Genomic DNA, 18,604 nt, shown 5'->3' with positions numbered 1-18,604 from the left:
GGTAAAAACAAACCAAACAAATCTTTGTATTATTATGAAAATAGTTTTGGCCTCATGGATCTGTTAGACTTAACGGCTGCAGAAGGAAATAAACTAGTCAAGCCATAAATGATAATGACAAAATAAGAATTTGTGTTTATGTAGGAACTTACAACATAATTTCTCATGCCTTACCTCATTTGACCTTCACAAGGCCCTCTTGAGGTGTTAGGTGAAGCTGGTATTGTTTTTCACACACATAGGGAAGCATCATTTGAGTTAACAGAAATGACAACTTGTCATCTTAGCTAGTAAGTGATGGAGTTAGCATCCAGATCTAGACTTTCTGACTCCAAGTGCAGAGTTTTTCCCACAATACCACATTTCCTCTCTGCTCTACCCTGGAACAAAGATCTGCTTCTCTTTTTCCTCCTTAATATGTCTGTAGCCTGTCCTCTGTTGATCCACATCCCCAATCCACGCCTCGTGCTGAATTTAACAGGAATCTTCACATATGAGACAGGATCGGGAACTGCAGAAACTGGCCCATGAGTGGGCTTGAAGTTTGGGAGATTTTCTCCAAAGGGAATAAAATATTGATACATCGCAGAAATTGCCTCCATGAAGATGGTAAATGGTAAACAGAAGACATCTCAGCAGACCACTCAATGCTCTTCTCTTTGACCATGACGATGCTCTAGAACCTGACAGAACACCTGCTTGTAAGCAATCTGTATCCCTAGATGACCCCCCAGACATCAGAGGTACCCCACCAGCCTAGACGTTTCACATCGGGACTATTAAATGAGAAAAACAAACTTTTTTATTGTTTAAGCCCCTTCACCGTTATAACAGCCGTGTTTTACCCTGATTAATGCACTCTTATTTCTTCAAGATTTTAGTTCCTGGTTCACTGTTCCCCTCCCCACTCTCATCCAATGATAATTCTTCATGATTTTAGTACCCACAAAGGTGATCCTCCCCACACCTCTACATTTCATTGAAACTGCATTTATCACGATCACCTCTGACCTCCACATCGCTAAATCAAAGGGTCACTTCTCAGTACTCTTTACCAGGTTATCAGCAGTATTTGATCAATCTCTTTGAAACACTCTGTACCCTAGGTCTCTGGAATACTACGTTCCACTGGTTTCCCTCCCATTTCTCTGGCATCTCCTTAGTTTCCTTTGTTGGTTTCTCCACATCTCTCTGACCAAAACTCAGGTTTTGTACCATTCCCTTTTTCCAAATGCACTCATGCCCTTGGTGATCTCATTCAGCCTCTTAGTTTTAAATATAATCAATATGATCATGATGCCCACTTCTCCCTCTCCAAGCCAGCTCTTTCTTGCCCCAGAGTCTAAACTCATATATTCAGCACCTATTCAGCACCCATTCAGCATCTCCACTTCTGTGTACAACAGACATTTCACACTTACCGTGTCCAAAACTTAACTCCTGAGTTTCCTTCCCAAGCCTGCTCCTCTTGAAACTTAATATCAAGTATACTTTTCCAGTTGCTCACATCCCACACTTTCTTGCATATCCAAACCATCAGCAAATTCTGTTGCCTCCACCTTCGAAATATATCTAGAACCCAACCACTTCTCAATCCTTCCATTAATAACACTGCTGTCCAAGCCACTATTAACTCTCACTTGCATTATTGCAACAGCTTCCTAACTGGCATCCCAGCTACACCCTTGCTCCCAGCAGCCAAAATGGTCCTTTAAAACATAAGTTAGATCGTGCCACTTCTCTGAATCTTAGGGTAAAAGCCAAAGTTCTTCAAAATGTCCTGCAAAGCCATGGGTCTAGACCTGATAACCAATAAGACTGTATCTCCTGTTACTCTCTCTTGTTTTTTCCACCCCAAGCACACTGGCCTCTGTGCTCTTCTTGGAACACATCAGGCATGTTTCTGCCTTGAGCTTTTGACAATTGTCATTCCTTCTGCCTAGAAGGAACTGTATAAGTTTAAGTGTACAGCATGATGGTTTGATTTATATATATTGTGAAATGATACCACAATAGGTCTAGCTAACATCATCATCTCATATAGATACAATAAAAAAAAAATTCTCCTTGTGATGAGAACTCTTAAGATCTACTCTCTTAATGTCTTTCCTATACATCATACAGCAGTGTTAACTATAGTCATCATATTGTATATTACATCCTTAGTATTTATTTATCTTTAACTGGAAGTTTGTTCAACTACTTTCCTCCAATTCCCCCTACCCCTATTCCACCCTAGTCCTCACCTCTGATAATCACAGATCTGATTTCTTTTTCTATGAATTTGGTGGAGGGTTTTTGGTTATTGCTTTTTTTTTTTTTTTTTGCGGTACGCGGGCCTCTCACTGCTGTGGCCTCTGCACAGGCTCCGGACGCACAGGCCCAGCGGCCATGGCTCACGGGCCCAGCCACTCCGCCCCATGTGGGATCTTCCCGGACCGGGGCACGAACCCGTGTCCCCTGCATCGGCAGACGGACTCCCAACCACTGCGCCACCAGGGAAGCCCCAGAGCTGTTTCTTATAGTCCTCAATTCAAAGGTCAATTCAACTTAAAAAACAAAATCAAAACAGAACAAAAGTAGGGACTTCCCTGGTGGCACAGCAGATAGGACTCCACACTCCCAATGCAGGGGGCCCAGGTTCGATCCCTGGTCAGGGAACTAGATCCCACATGCATGCCGCAACTAAGGAGCCCTCCTGCTGCAACTAAGATCCAGTGCAGCCAAATAATAAATAAATATTAAAACAAACAAACAAAAAAATAAAAAAACAGAACAAAAATAAACAGAGGTTGGGGAGGTGGGGAGAATAATACAACGATAATCCAAATACCCAGGCCAGTGCAGGGATGTATTTTGGAGTCTGGATTAGGAGGTGAACTGATGTAGGTCTTTTAATCTCTTGACCTAGAACATCATTTATCTCTCATTTGAGGTTTTAATAAATGTTGAAAGATGGCAAGCTGAAGATTTAACTGTGTGGCCTGGAGAGAAGCTATTCTAATGTTACCAGTTAAAGATCAACTAGACTTGGGAATTCCCTGGCGGTCCAGTGGTTAGGACTCCACGCCACTTTCACTGCCGAGGGTGCGGGTTCAGTCCCTGGTCGGGGAACTAAGATCCATCAAGCCCCGTGGCCAAAAAACCAAAAATCAAAAACACAAAACAATAACAACAAAAAACCAAGCCCTTCAAGAGCAAGATCAATTTAAAATAAACAAAAAAAGGGCTTCCCTTGTGGCGCAGTGGTTGAGAGTCCGCCTGCCGATGCAGGGGACACGGGTTTGTGCCCCGGTCCGGGAAGATCCCACATGCCGCGGAGCGGCTGGGCCCGTGAGCCACGGCCGCTAAGCCTGCGTGTCCGGAGCCTGTGCTCCGCAACGGGAGTGGCCACAACAGTGAGAGGCCCACGTATCGCAAAAAAAAAAAAAAAAAGTATATTGCAATTAAAGGTCGTGGCACTGGGCCGGTGTACATGCTGCTCCTTGTCTTACTCATCTCTCACTGGGCAACTGCCTCCTAGTTGGCTTTTAGGACTCTACAATGGGCAACGCTTCTTGGAACACTTTCCCAACTGCCTCTACCTGCCCTTTCTCACTCCCCACTCCCACCCAGGCTGAGGCTGAAGCCCCTGTACTGTATATGTCTTTTCATAGCACATATAGCATTATATCGAAATCACTGAAGTGTTTGATCTTTTTTTCTCACTGCACTTGAGGTCTCTGAGGCAAGGTCTATACTTTTATCTTTGGTGCTTAATTCAGTGCCTGGCAGCTGGTCAAAAATTACATGTTGAATGGATGAAGGAGTTCAACACAAAATATCTATTGATTGAATGTCTGTTCTAGAAGCTGTAGATCTGGCCACCCGGGGAAACAATGGCAAGCAAAAAATCAGCACAGCGTTACCTCTCATGTGGAGGAGGAGGCATGAGCTAAATACCCATAGTAACGAATAAATAACTGAAACTAAAATGTATGTTTTAGGACTTCCCTGGCGGTCCAATGGTTAAGACTCCATGCTTCCAGTGCAGGGGTCACGGGTTTGATCCCTGGTCAGGGAAGTAAGATCCCGCATGCTGCACCGCGCAGCCAAAAAATAAAAAATAAAGAAATTTAAAATGTGTGCTTTGAAATAAAGAGCACAGTTTAATGAGAGCAGTTAAAAAGGACCATGATTGGGACTTCCCTGGTGGCGCAGTGGTTAAGAATCTGCCCGCCAATGCTGGGGACACGGGTTTGAGCCCTGGCCCGGGAAGATCCCACATGCTGCGAGCAACTAAGCCCATGTGTCACAACTACTGAGCCAGCACTCTAGAGCCCGCGAGCCACAACTACTAAAGCCCACGCGCCTAGAGCCCGTGATCTGGAACAAGAGAAGCCACCGCAATGAGAAGCCCGCGCACCGCAACGAAGAGTAGACACCGCTCACCACAACTAGAGAAAAGCCCACACATGGCAACGAAGACCCAACGCAGCCAAAAATAAATAAATAAATATTTTTTAAAAATGACCATGATCTAGACTATTTATCTCTTTTATTTTGTTTGTATTTGTTTGTTTGGTTTTAGATGGAATAGATCTGAGTATATTTAGACTGGATGGGAACAATTCAGGTGAGTGAAAGAGGTTAAATAATATACAGGAGAGAAAAGGATTAAATAACAGAGCACGCTTCTGGAGAGCATAAGGAGGATCTTACACCCCTCGGGGAGGGACTGGCGTCTTCTAAAGCCACAAGAGGGAACATTGAGAGAGTGGATACAGAAGTAGGGGGGTGGCAGGTTTTGTACCAGAAAATTGAATGAGGTCCTGTCCAAAAGCTTGGATTTTCTCTGAGGGAGAGGAGTCAAAGTTGTCTACTGGAAATAAGGCAGAAGAGGAGAAAGTCAGACATCTGAAAGAGTCTGGAGAGGGTTTGAAGCTTTCATCATGGACTGCAGGAAAGCAAGTCAACTGAGAAATGCAGCAGAATGGTTGGGGTGTGTTAAGAAGAACCCATCTGAGATAGGTGATGGTGACTATATACTAACAACAGTCTGCCTATCGTGTAATTTTCCCCAGAAACCACAGAGAAAGCATACAGTTGGTTTCATTCAGGGTTGGGGATTTGCCAAATTGAGATGAGGAAGTGCCAGTGGGTCAAGGGAGTTTAGGATAATTGGTAAGAATAAAGGACCACAGAATCCAAGAGGAGAAGCCTGATTAATTGGAAAAAGGGGAGGGGTGTCAGTGGACTGGAGTTGCCAAGGAGATGGAAGAACAACTATAGTGAGGGTGATTGAACAGTAGGCTGGAAGGACGGACAAGAGCACAGCTGGAAGACGGCAGGATGGGGGGGCTATCCCTGAACACATCCTCCAAACATAGAACCTCTTCAACAATATCAGATATTAAGACATGATGAAAATATATTAGAGGAAGCAGCATGAAAGCAAGGCAGTGAGAGCCACGACCCATCAATAAAGTGATAAAAGAGTGGTGGTTTTTTAGCATCACTTTTGCTCCGCCGTCAACCATTAGCATAAGCCCCAGACCTCAGCCCACACCCTGCCCACTCCCAGGTTTCGTCTCCCCAGTGTTGGAGCCTGACTAGGCTGGTGAGGAGGGAAGGACACAATTACAGGTCCATTACACATTTATCAATGCTTAAATTCGTTATTCTGGACAGTTTCAAATGGTTACAAAATTCGGGGTATGGCTGTGGGAGTGGGTGGCAGAAGTGGAGAAAGGCCATTGGAAATGAGGAATTCAGCATCTTGGAGGGTCATCCGTGCAGGGTGATGGTACACTTGGTAGAGAAGGCTGAGTTAAGCATAAACGTCTTCATTGAATGATAGAGTGTAACCCCAAGGTGGGCATATGACAGGGACCTTAAGACAGATGGGACAACACATGACCCATAGGAAAGGAGATTTTTTTGCAGGAGAGTGAGGGAGTAATGGTCTGGAAGAAGCAGTGGAAAGAAGGCAGACACAAAACCTAATGCTGGTTCCTGAGGACAGTGGGTATAAGGGCATCAACAGTCAACATTCAATCTAGTGAAAGGGACACATTAGAAGAATCATTCCCTAAGCTGTGCCCCAGTGGACTGTATCAGCCCAAAGGCATGTCTTTCAGATTTGCCGAATGCACCCTCCAGACTGGCTGTGACCTTGGCTGAGAAAGTGCCGACCTAAGGAAGAGTCAGATTTCAGTGAAGGCAAGGAGATGGAAGGAATGGCAGAGAAAGGCTGATTATGGATTAGCCAAGGGTGCAGTAGAATAAATAGTCATTCAGTCATTTAAGAGAAAACTCTAAGGTTTTATCTCTAGATTGAAAGCTGGATGGACAAGCTGCGGCTTGTTAACCATTGTCGCCCCAGGGCCCAGCACTATCTCTAGCAGAGAGCAAGTTCCTGAAATAACATTAGTTAAAAGTAGGAATGAACTTCCTATTACTAGAGTTGTAGTTTGGAAGGGAAATGGGTGAGCAAAACAGCAATACTTTAAACTTCCAAAGTTAGAAATAAGGTGTGGATATAGAGCACAAAGGAGATTGCAAGTCAATGCCCTCAAGAGAAGTTTTGCAAAGTGCCTTTGTCCCGATTTCTAAAGTCATTGTTCCAGAAATGGACTGTACCCCAGGATGCCTCCTCCCCAGATGAGTTCTCAAGTACTACAGTAGAGGCTGAGCAGTAACTAAAATGGGGGAGAGAGAAAAAGAGAGAGAGTTGTCTCTATTAGAAGAGGGTGTAACTAGTACTCATCTAAATTCAAAGATGGAAATTCAAGCCCATATTGATTTTATCCTATGTTTTATATGAAGTTAGAAGGAGCAGTAGATACATAAGATGCTTATTAATTTTCCAGTAGTATCTTAGGAGAGGGACTGGAGAGAGACACAGCGTAAATGTTAACAGTAGTTATCTCTGGCTGGTAGACTTGTTTTTCCTCTTTGTACATTTCTTCATGTCTGCGTATTCTATATTGTATATATCTGACTTCGATTTTCTTAGAAAAAACTGTAGAAATATATTATGCCTCTTCTAAATTTCTCACAAGCCCAGAATATCTTTTTTTAGGGCAAAATTAGTTGCAAACTAAAGGGATTATAAGGCTTCAAAAGGAATTATTTCTAGTAATTTCAGCAGTGGTGCAGTAATTGTGAAGAATCAATACACAGTAAATTTAATAAAATGAAAGTTGTTAGGAAAGCAAACAACATGCAAAACACCAGCTGAGTTAATATTGATATTGATCTACAGCGTACAAGAAGGAAGATTCAAGGCCACAAGAAACCTTGCTACTTTTAATGGGAGAAAGACACACATTTTAGGAAATCTGCATGACAAGCTACCCAAGGGAAAATAACTAAATAGCTATTATTATAAATAGTCTCAGAGTGATACTAGTTTGAAACTAGATGAGAAATTTTTAAATTAAAACAGAATTTTTCCTTACTTGAAGTACCTATAAGGATACATCCATTATTCCAACACAACTAAGAACTAGAAATATGTATTTGATTTAGCTAGATCATGCTGCAGTAACGAACAGCCCTCAAAATCTCAATGGCTTACAACAAGTTTATTTCTCATTCATGTTACACGTGAGGGGCTGCAGGTCAGCTGTGGCTCTGCTCCATTTTTCTTCTCATTTTAAGACCCAGGCTGAAGGAATGGTCTTTATCTGGAGCTGACATTCTCATGGCAGAGGAAAATATTACGTGAGTTAGTGGGAAACAATGGCTCTTAACATTTCTGCTAAGAACTGGCATATTGTAATCTCCCTTTTGTTTGTTTTTGGTTTTTGTGGGGTTTTGTTGTGTTGTTGTTGTTGTTGTTAAAGAGACATGGCTAAGCCTAGTGATAAGGCAGTGACTTATACTCCTTCCAAGGGATGCACTACATGGCAGTAGGCAGAAGTGTACAATCATTTTACAAGGAAGGGATCAGTGGATATCTGGGGATAATAATACAATCTCTCACAAAATGTATTCCCTTACTGAGCAATTACTATGATGGTGAGAACTGGAAAAATGCAGAGAAGATGAAAAACATCATTTGTATTCTTAGGAGCTCAGTGCAGAGCTACATAGAGTGCCTGCTGTGCGGCATATACTACACTAGATCCTCTACTTACTGTGTCCCATTTAAGCCTTTCAGTAACACTTTCAGGAATTATAGGTACTCATTTTTCTCATTTTATTTAAGAGAAAACTGGAGTTGGCTAACTCTTCCAAGGTCTCTCTGGTAGATTGTAAAAATGGCCACAATCTTCTCCCTGCATCAACACCTTGCAATGTCACTTGGCAGATCTTCCCATTAAGGAATGGAGACTATTTCTCCACTCTTAAATCAGCTTGGCTGGCCATGTGGCTGGCTTTGGCCAATGAGACATTAATACATGTGACAAGCTTGAAGAGTGCTTGCACACTGGGGCTTGTCCTTTTGCTGCTCTTGAATCACGTGCCATGAGAACAAGTCCAGGCTACCTTTCCAGATGAGCGACATGTGGTTCATTGCTCCTCTTGTCCCAACTAACAGCCTGCTAATCTAATGACCAGACAAGTGATTGAGGCCATCCTAAATCATCTAGCCACTAGACAAACCACCACCTGACAACAGCTGCATGAGACAGCCCAGTAGAGACCAGCTGAGATGGCCATCCAGCGAGCCTAAGAATCATTAGCTAAATAAATAGTTGTTTCAAGTCACCAAGTTTGGGGGTGGTTTGTTATGAAGCAAAAGCTAACTAAAACGCAGGAAGAGAGAACAGGAAAGGAGTTTGGGTACAAGTCTGTCTGTCTCCAAAGCCCCTGTTCTTTCTACTAAGCTATACTTCTTCTCTAGGGTGGAAGAGGGACCTTGAAAAGTCATGCATGCCATTCATTCATGCAACATGCTTGTAACAAATATTGATGAGTGACCACCCTAGCTTATGTCAGGCACTTGACTATGTTTACCTTCACTGTATTGAACAAGGAGTAAATAGCCTCTGTCATTAAGAGCTTATAGTATCACGGCTAGAGGGAAAGCAACAACAAATAATACACAAAGAATTTATTATTTTTAATTGTGATAAGAGATATAAAGAACACCAACATAATTAGGTATCAACAGCAGAAATTTGTAGGATGGGAGAAAGAGACGGGGTTAGGGCAAGGGCTGTAGTTTATGTAGAGTTGCCAGCGAGCAGGGAAGGCCCCTCTAAGGAGGTTGTGCTTGTTAGGTTCCCCTGGAAGCAAATATAGAGATTGAGTTAGGAGTGCAAAAGCTTTATTGGAGAGTGATGCTTCTTAAGAAAAAGTGAGGGAGAAATATTGGGCAGGAGAACCATCAAGCAATAACCTGACCACAAGACTGCTAACCCAATAGGGCACTCTGGAGCAAAAATGGCCTGTTAGATAAATTCTACATGAGGTAAAAATGCCTTGTACCTCTGACTCTAACTGTGACCTCAGTCACTGGCTGAGGAACACCATGAGAAGAATGTGACCTCAGCCAAACACTGAAGGGGGGAGACCCTGAAGAAGCTAACGGCTGGACAATGTGGCTAACCACACAAGGGTTTATTTCTTGGTTCTCTATTCTATTCCATTGGTCTATATGTCTGTCTTTATGCCAGTACAATAGTGTTTTGATAACTATAGTTTTATATGTTTTGCAATCAGAAAATGTAAGATCTCCAACTTTTGTTCTTCTTTTACAAGTTGTTTTGGCTATTTGTGATCCTTTAAGATTCCTTACGAATTTTAGGATAGATTTTGCTATTTCTGCAAAAAAACAACATTGGCATTTTGATAAGGATTGTGTTGGATCTATAGATTTCTTTGGATAATATTGACATTTTAACCACATTAAGTCTTCCAACCTATGAACACGGGATTTCTTTCCATTTATTTGTGTCTTCTTTAATTTCCTTCAACAACATTTTGTAAGTTTTATTGCTAAGTATTTTTGATGCTATTGTAAATGTAATTTTCTTAATTTCCTTTTCAAATTGTTCATTTTTAATGTATTCATATACAAGTGATTTTTGCACGTTGATTTTGTATCCACAACTTTTCTGAATTCATTTATTGGTTCTAATCATTTTTTTATAGAATATTTAGGGTTTTCTACATATAAGATCCTGTCATCTGTGAACAGAGATAATTTTAGTTCTTCCTTCTATTTGGAATGCCATGTTTCTTCTTTCTTGCCTAAATGCTCTGGCTTGGTCTTCCAGTACTACATTGAGTACAAGTGGCAGAAGCAGGGTATATGCAACAGAGCTGATTCTTGAGTGACACTCAAAGAAGCTGGAAGAGCATGTGGTCTGAATACAAAGTAGTAGAGGTTTTTTTTTTTTTTTTTTGGCCATGCCGTGTGGCTTGTGGGATCTTAGTTCCCCAACCAGGGACTGAACCCGGGCCCTCGGCAGTGAAAGTGCAGAGTCCTAACCACTGGACCACCAGGGAATTCCCACCAGCCAAACATTTTTTTTCTTTTTTGCGGTACGTGGGCCTCTCACTGTTGTGGCCTCTCCCGTTGCAGAGCACAGGCTCCGGACGCGCAGGCCCAGCGGCCATGGCTCACAGGCTCAGCCGCTCCGCGGCATGTGGGATCTTCTCTGGACCAGGGCACGAACCCGTGTCCCCTGCATCGTCAGGCGGACTCTCAACCACTGCGCCACCAGGGAAGCCCAGCCAAACATTTTTATAACAGCTTTATTGATATATAATTCACGTATTATACATTTTATCCATTTAAACAGTACAATTCAATAGTTTTTAGTATATTCAGAGTTGTGCTGTGCAACAATTTCAGAACACTTTCATGGCCCACAAAAGCAGTCACTACCCATTAGCAATAACTACCCATTTCCCTTCAACCTTCGCCAACCCTAGGTAACCAGTAGCCTATCTTCTGTCTCTATGAATCTCTCTTTTATGGATATTCCATATAAATGGGGTCATACAACAAGTGGCTTTCTGTGTCTAGCTTCTTGCACTTAGCATAACGCTTTCAAGGGTCATCCAGTGTTGTAACACAGCCTAACATTTTAATGATTGCTACAAACTGGTTTTATAATATTTTGTATTTTGTTAGTTAAATACACATAAAGGTTAACATTTGGGACAGACAGATATCATTCTGTAATGGAAGTGTATCTAATGTAATGCTATGTAAAAAACCACCTTAAATCTTAGTGGCATAAAACCACAGCCATTTTACTATGTACATGGTTTTGTGGGTAAGGAATTTGCACAAGGCACAGCAGGGAATTTTTCTTGATTTATAATAACTAGGATGGCTCAAAAGGCTAGAGATTTGCTAGAATGGTTTCAAACAGAAGAAGCCATTATATGGCTTATATATGTGGAGAAGGTCTGGCTTCACAGGTGTGTGACCTATGCTGACTCAAAAATAAAAGGGTCCCGTACTCATTAAATCATGCCTGGTTTAATTCTTGGGTTGTCACCATCTTGAACTTCAGAACAATTTTTGAAAAAGGGCTCCACAGTTTCATTTAGCACTGGGTCCCTCAAAATATGTAGTCAGTCCCACAGTTCTCATTGTCAGCTGGGTTCTTCAGTTCTCTACGTCATGTCTGCTTGGGCTAAAATGTCAGAGATAGCTTCTTCACTCACATATTTGGTTGCCTGTGTTGGGATGACTGGGAAAGCTAGGGATGGCCAAGCATCTCTCTCCCTCTCTCTAAGTGGCCTCTTTTTGTTGCAGGGTAATCAGACTTTTCACATGGTACCCAGCATTCTCTACAGTGAGCAGTCTAAGAGCCTGGGGAAAAAAAAAATTCAAGGATCCTTACGCCCTCACGTGGGAAATCACAGAACATCATTTCTATTACATTCTATTGGTCAAGAAAGTCGCTAAGGCTAGCCCAGCTAAAAAGGAAGGGAAATTAAACTCCACATCCCAATGGAAGGAAGAGCAAAGAATTTAGCTAATACTATCTTTAATCTATCACTAGGTAATATCCACCTGATACATTCATTTTGTGGGGACAAAATTAGTGTGTGTTACAGAAGGAATGCAAAGAGATAGACCAATGGAATATTCAGTTTCCAACATTCAAAATAGAATCATGAAGTATGTCACCATGCTTTACATCATATTGTAAATCAGACCTTTACCTCTTCCTTAAGAATCTGAAAGACTAGGGCTAGTCCATAAATTGTAAAGAATGGAAGGTAGCAACCTTCTCTTTCTGTCCCTTGAGGATAGTTGTAACTAGAGAGGAAAGGAGTGAGTGAAGGTGGAGGAAGATTCTTTTGTCCTGCTCCAGTCTTGTCACACTTCCCCTTTGAGGCTTTGAGAGAAGATTGCCTTGAAGAGTCCCTTGAACCAAAGCATACTTGGTAATTGTAGATAGGGAGAAGGGGGTTTAGTCACCCTTGGTTCCTCTGTGCGGACACTTGAGATTTCTTGCCTGCCTGATCCCTGGGCACCACGTTGAGTCCACATGGATTCAAGAAAACTGTCTTCCAAAAATGTTACAATATGGCACAAACCACACACATCAACCTCATACATCTGGACATCTTCCATGGAAATAAAGAAGAGAAAGCTTACTGAGAGGTCAGTTGTTTAAGCTAAGACGGCCTGGGGCCTTCCCTAGCAGTCCAGTGGTTAGGGATCTGTGTTTCCACTTCAGGGGGCCTAGGTTCGATCCCTGGTCAGGGAACTAAGATCCCACACATGCTGTGGAGTGCAGCCAAAAAAAAAAAAAAACACTAAGACAGCCTGAACGCGATTTAAAGAGACTGATTAAATTTATTAGACTGAACTGTTTTGAATTAAATTGAACATTTAATGAACTCTGCACAGACTCATACCCTAACTAGTAGCAAGGTTTGGGGAGAAAAATGGAAGAGAGAGAGGGGGAAAGGGAGGGAGGGAGGGAAGAAGGAAAAGAGAAAGAGGGAGGGAGGGAGGGAAAGAAAGTCATTATTTTTGCACGTCTGAGTTGCAGTATGAGTTATATTTGTGATTCTTCTGCAATACATACCATACCATACTACATAAGGGTGTGGGATAAGAACTAAGGACATCCAATCAGCACAGGGCTGTCTAGAGCAGGGCGGGGTGAAGGACTTGATCCAGCTACAGTGGGCTCTCTCTTCCAAATCAAGCTCCTGAGTAGGAGTTACGGGTGAAGGAAAGAGGAAAAAGCACTGCTTTAACTGTATCATTCCATCTTATGCCCTAACTGTATTAGATTTTTTTTTTTTCAGAAAATAAAGGAGGGTCTACTTCATAATTCATTGCTAGGAATATTCTCAGCCTAAGTATAAATTGTGAAGTAAGATCAGATAACCTTCTGGTAAAAAGCTGATTCAATTATAATAAATAAATAGAAGAGGTATGGAAAATAAATTAAACAGGCTTTCATTAAAATAAGGATGTACTGGGACGTCCCTGGAAGTCCAGTGGTTAAGACTGTGCTTCCAATGCAGGGGGCGTGGGTTTGATCTCTCATCAGGGAATTAAGATCCCACATGCTGCGCAGTGTGGGAAAAAAAAAAAAATGATGTACTGAAGCTTGACAAAATAATCAGTTTGGGAACCCTCCAGACTGAGTGTGCAATATTTCCATGTGGATGGGCAGTAGGAGAAGGGTGCTCTCCTGGTAAAGTCCCGGAATTGGGCAGGGGAGGGGCCCCTGGGCCTGAGTGACCTACCCTTCAGCTGGCAATCTGGATAAACTAGGAGGAGATGTGGTGATAAAAAGCTCTGTCAGATTCTAATGTTGCAATAACTACTGGTATACCCTGTTCAACTGGTTGGGGGTCCCGCAGAAAGGAACTTTGGTGTGTGGATTCTCTAATTAGAATAAGTAACATCTATGTGGGTTGATTTATGTTTCTCTTGTAGGAGTCCTAAACATCATCAGCTCGGTGCCTTTTTCCTTTCATAACCATTGTATTTCACATAAATCAGCATAAAGATTTTGAGAGAAGTTGTTTTCTAGTTTGCTTAAATGATAATGAGAGAAGCTTTCGTTCAAGTATTCATTTATAGGGCACTCATGTGTTAATCACTGTTCTGAGTACACGGGGCAGTGAGATCAAAGACATTCTCCTTGACCTCAAAGCTCTCTGGCCCTATGCCTTTCTTTTTTCACTTCTTCATGGGAGGGTAAACCCAGGCCCATCCCAATCCTTCAAAGCAAGTTAGGACCAGGCTGTAACATATAACTAGACTTTATGGAAGGTTTCAGGATAGCAAAATGGAATTACAATGTAGTAAAGGAAAACTTTAAACTGTCTACTAAATGTGACTTCTGAATGTCAATGTCCTTACCTACCCACTCCTTTTAGCCCCAGACTTCCTACTATGTTTTAGGAGTAGCCTACTCTCCTTAACAGAGGAGATGCCTGTGACCGTGAACATCACTCCCCACCTCCCCACAGCTCAGGCTCCTTGAATCCTCTAAGGCCCAGTGAGAGGAGGAACCTGTCTCCCCCCTCAGCTCCAGCCTAAGGCTAGCTTTCTGGGAGACATCATCATCTACACAACTCCACCCACAAGGATGACAACTTCCGATATTGTTAAAAGAGCAGTTTAGCTCTGCGATGTCTTGAATCTCACCACTGCTGAATGGCATCTTGACTTTTCCTTTCTCAAGTCCACAGTGCATTATTCTTTTTTTTTTAACTCAGATTTGTTGAGATTTAATTACATATAGTAAAATTTACCCATTTAATGTACAGTTCTGAGTTTTAACAAACACATAGCCATGTTACCACCACCACAATCAGGACATAGAACAGTTGCTTCACCCAAAAAAATCCCTCGTGTCCTTTTGTGGTCAACCTCCTTATACCCTCAGCCCCAGGCAGATAGTGACCTGTTTTCTGTGTCCATAGTTTTACCTCCTTCAGAATGTCATACAAATGGATCCAAACAGCTGGTAGCTTTTTATATCTGATTTCTTTCACTTAGCATAATGCAATTGAGATTCATCCATGTTGTTAAGTGTATCAGAAGTTCACTCCTTACATTGCTGTCATTTTCCATTGTATGAATGTACTATAGTAGATATATCCATTCACCAGTTGAAGAACATTTGAGTTATTTCCAGTTTTTGATGATTATAAATAAAGCCTCTGTAACATTTGCATACAGGTGTTTGAATGAAGATAAGTTTTCATTTCTCTTGGGTAAATATCTAAGAATGGAACTGCTGAGTTGTGTGATAAGCATATGCTTAACATTATATGAAATAGTCAGTTGTTTGCCAAAGTGTTTGTGCCATTTTGCATTCTTACCAACAATGTATGAGAGTTCAAACTAGTCTGTATCCACAGTAGTACTGAGTAATACCAGTTTTTCTGTTGTTGTTGGTTTTTTTAATCTTATTCATTGTAATGGATGTGTACGGGTACCTCAGTGTAGTTTAAGTTTTTAATGACTCGAGTCTCTTCACGTGCTTATTTGCCACCCATATTTCTTTTTGGTGAAATATATTTTCAATTCTTTCCCCTATTTACTTATTAACTTGTTTGCTTTATTGCTGGGTTTTGAGGATTCCTTACATATTCTAGATCCAAGTCCTTTAGCAGAAATACGCTTTGCAAATATTTTCTCCCAGGCCTGAAGTTTGTCTCTTCATTTTCTTATTCTGTCTTAGCAGCTCAGCAGCTATAATAAAATGTTGTAGACTGGGTGGTTTAAACAACAGACAGTTATTTCTCACAGCTCTGCAGGCTGAGATGTCCAAGATCAAGATGCCAGCAGATTCAGCACCTGGTAAGAGCTCTCTTTCTGGCTTGCAGACTGCCACCTTCTGGCTGTTTCCGCACATGGTGGGGACAGAGAGATCAAGCTCTCTGGTCTCTTCTTATCAAGTCACTAATCCCATCATGAGGATCCCACCTTCATGATCTCATCTAAATCTAATTACCTCCTAAAGGCTCCATAATCAGATATATTGGGGGTTAGGCCTTCAATGTGTAAGTCTGTGAGGAGATACAATTCAGTCCATAGCAATGTCTCTCAGAGAGAGTAAATTTTAAATTTTGAGGAAGCCCAACTTAACAATTTTTCTTTTATGGATTATGCCTTTGGTGTCATATCTGAGAAGTTTATGCCTAACCCCAAATCACAAAGCTTTTCTCTTATATTTTCTTCTAGAAAATTTATACTTTCAGCTGTTTTTATGTAGGTCTACAATCCATTTTAATTGTTATACATGGTGCCAGGTATAGATCAAGGCTCTTTTTTTTTTTTAACATTTGTATGTCACATTGTTCTAGCGCCATTTGTTAAAAAAAAGACTATCTTTTCTCTTGAATTTCCTTTGAAAATTTTTCAAAAATCAATTAACCAAAAATCCATATGTCTATTTGTGGTTTCTCTCTTCTTTTCCATTGATTTATGTGTCTATGCTTTTACCCGTACTATGCTCTCCTGATTAGTGTGGCTTTATCCTAAGTCTGAAATCAGGTGGTATGAATCCTCCAAAAATTTTTAATTGTTTTGATTTTTCTAGCCCTTCGTATTTCCATACAAATTTTAGAATCAGTCTGTCAGTTTCTACTGGAAAAAAAAGGCCTTCTGGCATTATGGTTAGGATTTCATTGAGTTTATGCAAATCAATTTGAAGAAAATTGATAGCTTAACAATATGGAGTCTTCTGATTCATGATCACAGTATTTCTCCCCATTTCTTTAAATCTTCTTTAATTTCCCTCAGTAAGGTTTAATAGTTTTCAGTGTACAGGTCTTGAACCTCTTTTGCTAAATTTACCTTTTAGTATTTTACTTTAAAAAATTTTTTTAACATTTATTCATCATGGTCCGAGCACAGGTTGGAAAAGAATTTCCAGACACAAGGCAGAATGTAAGGAAGATATAGTTTATTCAAAAGAGTTGCTGCAAGAACAGTGGGCCGAATTCCTGGTAGCCAGGGAAAGTTGACCATGAGCATGGGTTTCTGGTCTGTTTTTATAGCCAGGGAACCTGTAAGTCATCTGCTGACTGGGCAGAGTATGTATACTTTCAGTGTGGGGAGCGTGAGAACAGGGCAAATATCTTTCCTTATATGGGATGGGAAAGGGACAGGGCATGCTGCCTGGGAGGGCTCTGGAACATTGCAATGGTCACATTCTGACAGTGATAGGAGTCCTGTAACTCTTTGTTCTGGCAATATTGGCCCTTCGAGTTTATCTTGTTCTTTGTCCTTGGAGCACACCACATTGTTGTCTAGTACATGTTGCTTAGTAGCATGTCCATTTATTTTATTTACTTCTTGGCCACACCATACAGCATGTGGGATCTTAGTTCCCTGACCAGGGATCGAACCCACGCCCCCTGCATTGGAAGTGCAGAGTCTTAACCACTGGGCCACCATGAAGCCCCTTGTATTTTATATTTTCCATTTTTCATGGTAATTTTAGAATTTTCTGATTATTCATTGCTAGTGTATAGAAATATAATTGATTTTGTATATTGACCTTGAATCCTATGAACTTGCTAAACTCACTTATTCTGGTAGCTTTTTTTTGTGGATTCCTTAGGATTGTCTGTGAATAAGCTACTTCTTTTCCAGTTTAACTATCCTTTAGCGATTTTTCTTGATTTTCTAGTTTTAACTAGAACCTCCAGCAATATGATGACTAAAAGTGCTGAGAGTGGCTATCCTTGCTTCTCTCAAATCTTAGTCATTCACTGTTGTATTAGTTTGCTGGGGCCGCCATAACAGAGTACCACAGACTAGGTGGCCTAAACAACAAAAATGTATTTTCTCAAACTCTAGAGTCTAGAATTCTAAGATCAAGGTGTCAGTGGGGTTGGCTTTTTCTGAGGCCTCACTCATTGTCTTGCAGATGGCTGTCTTCTTCCTGTTTTCACATGGTCTTCTGTCTGTATCTGTGTCTGTGTCTTAATCTCCTGTTCTTTAAGGACACCAGTCATATTGGATTAGGATTAATCCTAATGACCTCATTTTAACTTAATTACCTCTTTAAAGATCCTGTCTACAAATACAGTTATATTCTGAGGTATTGAGGGTCAGGATTTCAAAATGTGAATTTTGGGGGGACATGATTCAGCCCTAACAATCGTTAAATATGATGTTAGCTGTAGGTCTTTGTAGATACCTTACCTAAGGTTGTTAAAATTCCCTTTTATTTCTAGTTTGCTTTTTTTTAATCTTGAATGAGTACTGAATTTTATAAAATTATTTTCTACATCTATTAAAATGATAATATGTGTTTCCTTTCTCCCTCTTTTAGCATGGTGAATTACATAGATTGAGTTTTCAAATTTCAAGCCAGACTTGTATTTCTGGGAATAACCCCATTCAGTCGTGATGTATTATCCTTTTCATATGTTACCAATTTTTATTTGGGAAAATATCATGGAGTATTTTTGTGGTGCACACCACATTGAAGACTGTTGAGTTTCTGGGTGGAAAGAGAAATGCTATAAAAATGTTTAATCAGGGCTTCCCTGGTGGCGCAGTGCTTGAGAGTCCGCCTGCCGATTCAGGGGACATGGGTTCGTGCCCCGGTCCGGGAAGATCCCACATGCCGCGGAGCGGCTGGGCCCGTGAGCCGTGGCCGCTGAGCCTGTGCGCCCGGAGCCTGTGCTCCGCAACAGGAGAAGCCCCAAC

The 18,604-nt window shown here is 41.3% G+C and overlaps 1 protein-coding gene across 1 annotated transcript in view; it reads right to left on the bottom strand.

Annotated features, from left to right (window-relative positions):
* The window catches only part of SUCLA2 (succinate-CoA ligase ADP-forming subunit beta), a 78,241-nt gene that overhangs the window by 58,851 nt on the left and 786 nt on the right, over nucleotides 1-18,604 (bottom strand). The window lies entirely within an intron of this gene.

The sequence above is a fragment of the Stenella coeruleoalba genome (genome assembly GCF_951394435.1).
Source record: "Stenella coeruleoalba genome assembly, chromosome: 18".
Lineage (NCBI taxonomy): Eukaryota > Metazoa > Chordata > Mammalia > Artiodactyla > Delphinidae > Stenella > Stenella coeruleoalba.
This window is presented reverse-complemented; position numbering and strand designations above follow the sequence as displayed.